The sequence below is a fragment of the Durio zibethinus genome, chromosome 1 (assembly GCF_047325235.1).
Source record: "Durio zibethinus cultivar Kanyao isolate XHJ-2024 chromosome 1, ASM4732523v1, whole genome shotgun sequence".
Taxonomy (NCBI): domain Eukaryota; kingdom Viridiplantae; phylum Streptophyta; class Magnoliopsida; order Malvales; family Malvaceae; genus Durio; species Durio zibethinus.
Genome location: NC_143162.1, coordinates 26,711,506 through 26,718,610, shown reverse-complemented (window position 1 = coordinate 26,718,610; position 7,105 = coordinate 26,711,506). Strand labels below are relative to the sequence as shown.

General features: G+C 32.9%; 1 pseudogene; it reads left to right on the top strand.

Annotated features, from left to right (window-relative positions):
* Positions 1-6,268: 6,268 nt before the first annotated feature.
* Positions 6,269-6,846, top strand: LOC111311182 (tryptophan aminotransferase-related protein 4 pseudogene; annotated as a pseudogene).
* The last annotated feature ends 259 nt before the right edge of the window (positions 6,847-7,105 follow it).

Genomic DNA, 7,105 nt, shown 5'->3' with positions numbered 1-7,105 from the left:
TATGGTATTGTAAGGGTCTAGATTGTTGCATTTGCATCATTGATCATAACATTCATTACATACAAAATTTTGACTTTGGTAAAAGTTTAAAAGTCATCTGAAAAAGAAATTTTGAATATTTGGATGACGTCTTTTAAGATAAAATTGTGAATCCTCAAATGAGAATCTTTGAGTCTTAAATGAGAATCTTTAAGAAATTCCCAAATGAAAATATTTGAGATTCAAATGAGAATCATTGAGTTTTTAAATGAGAAACTTTGAGTTTTCAAATGATAATTTTTGATATGGGAAACCTTAAAATTTATCAGATGTGGATATTTGAACTAGAATAGAAAGCTTTGAACTTTTGATGCAAATTTCTAAATTTGTGAATGAGAACCTTTAAATGAGAAACATAAAAATAATTCGAATATGAATCTTCAAAAAGCTTTAAACTCTTTGGATGTGAACCCTAAATTTGTCAGGTGTGAATCTTCAAATTCGAATGACAATCTTTGAGAAGAATTCAAATGAGAACCTTTAAAATTTTAGATGTAAGACTTTAAGATTCATTGAATGTGAACCTTTGAACTCGAATGAGAAGCTTTGAACTTTTGGATGTGAATCTCCAAAATTCGAATGAGAATCTTTAAATGTTAGATGTGAGCTTTGCAATTTGCATGCTAATCCTAGAATTAAAACTTTGGATGAGAATCTCATAGATGCGGATCTTGAAATCTTGCAAATATAAATTCTTGCATATCTGAAATTTTACGAATCAAATTCTTGTAAAACTGAAATTTTGATAATCAAATTTCAGTGAATTCTTACGAAGCTGAAAGGTTTTTACGAATCTAAACCTTTAAATTTCGAACTCAAATTATGAATCTTTGAGTTTTCATTTCATCAAACCCAATCTATGACTCCTCTAGATGTGATTGTCGAGAGGCTTTATTTTTCAAAAGTCATTGAGCCTCTTATTAGAAAAGCATTCTTTATTCTTCGTAAGTTGTTGAGCCTCTTTTTAGAGAAATTTTTATATTATGCAAAGAGTCTGAGTAAAAAATAAAATAAAAAAATGTGACAAGTTGATTGGGTTGTCTACATTTTTGTATAATTCCTGTTTCACAGAAAATGTGCAAAGAGGGACAGCTATAGACACTCAAATCTGTCTGGGAGTTTATTTGGGTTAATCGAAAATAAAAAAAATAAAAAAAATGAAAAATAAAAAAAATGAAAAAATAGGTGTTAAGTTGGAGTGAAATTACGTTAAGAGTTTAAATTGAATTAAGATTTGGAGTTAGAATTAAAAAGGGATTGAAATCCCATCTGGTTTAGGGTTATCGGATTTGAAACCTTATATATACAGAAGAGCACACAGAAACACAAAGATAGAAACACACATGATGGATCACACATAAGAAATTAGTAGTGAAACAAAAAAAACACTTAACCGAAAGTAGGGACAGCCTTTGATAGTTGGTGGCCGTGCAAGGCTGCAACATTGACTGAAACCAGTAGGAGGTTGAAAATCTAAGGTGGTTGATCCAGATTCTAGAGAAAAGGAAAGGAAAAAGGCTAAGCTAAGAAGGCTATTTCTATAGTAGTGATCGACAATTCAAAAATGAATATTTTGAAGTTATTGCAGATTAAAGAGACATTGATTTTACTGGTTTTGCCAAAAAGTGTAAGAAATAAACTGAGGATGAACAAACATGGCATTTAAAGACAAAAGTCACGTGATAGGCTAGCACATTGGTTTGGTGGAATTTCATCCCAAAGGTTTATGTCAACTTTGGTACTTTTACTTACTTTTATTTAGCTTTTTGTTTTTTTTTTCTTTGAATTCTTTAATTGTTTGGTACTTGTTTTTTTTATTCTTTAATTGATTGTTTATTCATTTGTCTTGTTTTATGCATAATTATTTATTTATTCATTTTGTTTTATGGTTTTCATTATTTGATATTAAATAAAATAATAATAGAAAAATAAAATATTTTTAAGAATAAATAATAATTATCCAATAATGAAATTTTTAGAAATTTCAAATGATAAATTTCTATAAAATTTTTAGGGGAGAAATTTTGTCAAATTTATCCCAAATGGTGGAATAATTTAGATAAAATTTCAATAACAATAATTAATATTTATTTTCAAAAAACAATAAAAAATAAAATTTTTGGTTGAAAATATTTGACAATTATCCAAGGATGAGAATCTTAAAAATTTCAAATAGTAAATTCTTAAGAAATCTCTAAGTGAGAAATTTCTTTAAATTTGTCCTAAATGATGGAAGAATTTAAATGAAATTTCAATAAAAAATAATTGTCATATTATTTTCTTTTCAAAAAAAGAAAAAAAGAAAAAAAAATTATAAATAGGCCCAAATATTGAAAAATTTAGAAATTTCGAAAAAGAAAATGTTTTTAAATTGACCAAAATGGTGAAAAATTTAGAAACCCAAAAAAAATAATAAATAAAAAGAATTTCTAAATAGGCCCAAATTATAGAAAATTTAAAATTTCAAAAGAGAAAATATTTTTAATTTGGCCCAAATTGTGGAATAATTAGATATATTATTAGTAAAAACCAAACAAAAAAAACTCTTTTCTATGACGGAGCCTCTTCAAGGAAACAAATAGGATCTTTGGACACTCTTGATGTGAGAAAATATTTTTAAGAGTTCTACCAGATTGATGGAAGAATCTTATGAATTATTTCTAATATTTCGACATAAAAATTTGAAACCATTAGAATCAAGACCCTAGGATAAATTTAAAATAAAGTAGTACCATCCTTTGGATGGGCATGTGGGAGTGCTATAACTTTCCCCACATGTAGCTAAACTCGCAAACCCTGTTCTGATTTGTAGACCCAAATCTATTCTTTTAAGAACCCTTAGTCAAGCTTAAGAGCTCCTTAAAAAGATAGATTCTTTAGGTGGTCAATCACACCTTGTTAAAAAATATTGGTGGCGACTCTTTTTGTTAAATCTAGCTATAGATTTTCAGATCTTTATGTTATAACAAGAGTAACAAGAGAACTTTGATGGAGAAAAGTCATGTACAATGCCTTAAAGTTTGATACAATTGGTCCCAATTGAAAAAGCTAGTTGATACCCAAGATAACATCAACCCCACAAACATCTGGTAAAAAGAGGTCCATTGAAAAAGAATGATCATGTAATTGTAAAGATACCTTATCACAACGGCCAATGCATGTAAAAGTCTCACCATTACCTACTGTAATAGCAAATGATGGTCTTGGTTGGATTAATAAGCCAAGATGTTTGGCAATTCTTGGTTGAATAAGGTTATGTGTGTTGGGATATGACTTACATGTGAGTAAATAATCCTACATCATTAAAAAATCTAAATGAGATGTCCTATATATACATGAAGGATCCAAGAATCTAGTAGCTTAAGCTTTTGGGCTCAAGTGGTGTCCAGCATGTATGTACGGGCTCTCTGGTATGCTCCTATAGGCTCCAAGTGTGGTTTATTTCCCCAACAAGTGGTATCAGAGCCAAAGGTTACGGGTTCAAGTCCTAATAGTATTGCTGGGAGAGATTGTTGGTAGATCGGAGATTGGCCACATTCATCAACTCCATATGCTTGAATGCCGATATTTAAAAAGTTTGACTTGGATGCAGCGAGTATATGATAATATGCAAAAGTGGAACACCTAAGTGGGCGATTTGTTGAGTCAATCAGGAGTGTAAGTTTGAGGGAGCACTGAGACAACCTAGGTGGCAAGATTAAGTGCTGTGGCCTGGCCGAAAAGCTCACTAGAGATGTGAAGTTGCCGGCCCAAATGAGATGTTCATAGCACTTACTCACACGGGGGAGCCAATGTGGGACTTGATCAGAACTCATAAGTGAACGAGAGAGATTGTTGGGGTATATAGTTTACATGTAAGTAAAGAATCCCATATCATTAGAAAATCTAAATAAGATATCATATATATGCATGAAGGATCCAAGAACCTAATAGCTTAAGTTTTTTTATTCAAGTGGTGTCCAATATGTATATATGAGCTCTCTAGTGTGCTCTCATGGACTCCAAATATGATTTATCTCCCTGACAATGTGTACTTCCTAAATCAACGAAAAAAATGGCTTGAAATAGTATTATTAATTTTCAAGGTGCTCAAGGACATATGACTTGTAATGGCATGAAATGATATTTGGAAGGTTGATGGATTATCAATAGAAAATTGGTGAGGAAGTGGTGGTAATGGTATTGATGCCCATGGTGGAAGAGTTGGAGTATGTGAGTTAAGAGGTTCTGGTAAGGGGGTTCTTCATCAGCCTGCGATAGTAAAAATGGGGTAGTGCAACAACAATGCCCTGGTTTGTACTGGTCATCACAATTGAAACAAAATCCTTTAGCACATTGTGCCTGCATCTTAGTAGTAGACAAATGCTTTATACGAAAGGTCTGGGGTGATGGTGTGGTTTTGGTTTATGATGGTAGGGTAGGCACAATTTGTGTGCAACGAAGAGGTGGTTTACAATTAACTAATTTGGCTTCGAGAAGTTTAGCAAGGCCTAAAGCTTGAGGAAGGGATTGTGGTTTGAATAGGGCCATATCACGTTGAATCTCAGGTCGTAACCCAGAAATGAAACAATTAAGTAAATGTTCCTTTAAAAGACCAGAAACTCGATTTGAAATGTTTTCAAAATCGATTTGATATTGAGTAACAGTAGAAGTTTGTTTAAGTTTGAATAGGATAGCTTGATGATTGATAAAAAAGGAAGGACCAAACCTCGACTCCAAGGCTCGTGTAAAAGAGTCCCAGTCATGAAGCTGGAGAGAACGATGGCATGGCTAATGAAGATGACTAAGAAGATAGTGTTTGGGGGTTCGGTAAAAAGGGTGCGAGAATTTGTGGTGAGTCAGAAACAGATTGTTTTTCAAATCAAGCCATCTTAAGTCGAAGATCATGTATAGAGGAACGTTGATCGTTGATAATAACGGTGAGATCGAAACATTTGGCATCAAACTTAGATCCCAGAACAGTACGCAGATCAATGATTGAGAACTTTTTTGTATTTTTCTTTCATTTAGAGCAGCTTATATATCTCCTGAGAGGTGTACAATAACTATTTTGTAATGTTTCACTAGCTAGTATAAGAATTACATGCATACTAACAGAATATATCCTCATCCCATGATAAAATCCTTGGTCCAGCTAGGGGCTTTCCTGACACGACTTGGGCCATTATCCTGGGCTGCAATCTGACTCCCATTATTCAGACTTGAATTTCTATCACGGATCCACCTTATCAGTTAGGGTGCCCACGATTAAAAAAATAAGAAATTTTGAAGGAAAAATTTTCATTACACATTCTAAAATTTTTCGGTGGATACCTCAAAGATTAGAAAATAAAAAAAAAATTAAAAGAAAAATTTTCATTGGACATTCATAAAATTTTCTTTGAACATCCTTTACGTCAACAAAATTAATTAATCTATTTGCAGATTTATATATATATTATAAATAAACACTCTTAAAAAAAATCATGAACCTCCTTTATAAAAAAAAATAATAAAGGTGCTGACAAGTGTTTTCCTATTTGGAGTCATTGCTTAGTATATTTTGTTTTCTCTTACTTTTTTGTAGCATTTCAACAATGTACATCATTATAAATTAATAAAAACCAACTTTTGTTTTTCATTTTGAAATATGATCTTAAACAGTAGTAGCAGCAGCATATTGCTAGTTCGCTGATGGTATACAAAGCAGCTTTCCTTCCTGCCAATTACACTGCAGAAAGCTAAAGCTTAGAAGCGAGTAAAAGGAGAAAAAAAGAGGCAACACATGGCTAAGATTACAAGCTTCAAGTATACTATTTTTCTTTGTTGTTCCATCATACTTAATCTGTTTTTTGTTAGCCTGTACTTCCATGGTGGGTGGAAACAAAGTTGGACTAAAAATGCTACTGCAGAAGCTGAAGCTGTGGCATCCATATCATGTTCAGGACATGGAAGAGCTGTCTCTTGGATGGGATCAATTCTTGATGGCAAACCTGTTTGTGAGTGCAATGCTGTTATGGAGGCCCTGACTGCTCTGAATTCTTACCAGAATGCATCGCCGATGCAGATAGGTATTGATGACGCTCCTTTATCAAGCAGAGAATGTGACCTTAATTAATTGAAGTTATCAATATTAATTTCAAGAATCGTGGACCAATTAATGTGATTAAAATTGCAGTTAACTCATACTTTCAAGTGGAAATCCTTTGTTCTTGAAGCGTGCAGCTAGTAGCACCATAGTACTTCCTCGATGGCATCGGTGGGCTATGAATTCAATGATGGTTCTCTTATCTCAAAAGAACTTGAGACTCAAATTCGAAAACTTCTTGCAATTGTTGGAAATTCAGTCACTGATGGAAGATTCATCATATTCGGTGCTGATGCTACCCAACTTCTTCATGCGGCAGTGCATGCCCTCTCCACTAATCATCCATCTTCGCCTTCAAGAATTGTAGCCTCAAACCCATACCATCCGGTAGAATGGAAGCCTAATACAAACTTAAAAAGTTTAATAGCTTTTGTCTATACGTATTAAATTGTCATTATTAAGTGATTTAATTGGCAATTAAATTGATGTTACAGGTTTACAGGGAACAAACAGAGTTTTTCCATTCTGAGGATTATAAGTTCGAAGGCGATAGTTCGTTGCACAATAATAAAAGAGATTATCAAGGGAATTTCATCGAGCTTGTGACTTCACCAAATAATCCTGATGGCCAATTAAAAAGGACAGTTCTTCAAGGCCCGTCTGTCAAGACAATCCATGATCTTGCTTATTATCGGCGACATTATACACCAATCCCACTCCAGCAGATGAAGATCTCATGATATTCACTCTGCCAAAGCTTACTGGACATGGCGGAAGCTGATTTGGGTAAGAAAACTCTCTATCATTCTGATGATTATAGATGTAAAAACTTTTCAATGAATTCTTCTTTTTTTTTTTTTTTTTGGCAGATGGGCAATTTTAAAAGATAAGGCTGTGTATCAAAGGATGTTAACATATACCAGTCTAAGCACATTTGGGATTCCCCGAGACTCAGCTAAGAGTTATGAAGCTGCTAGTGTTAGAAAAAAATAAATAAGA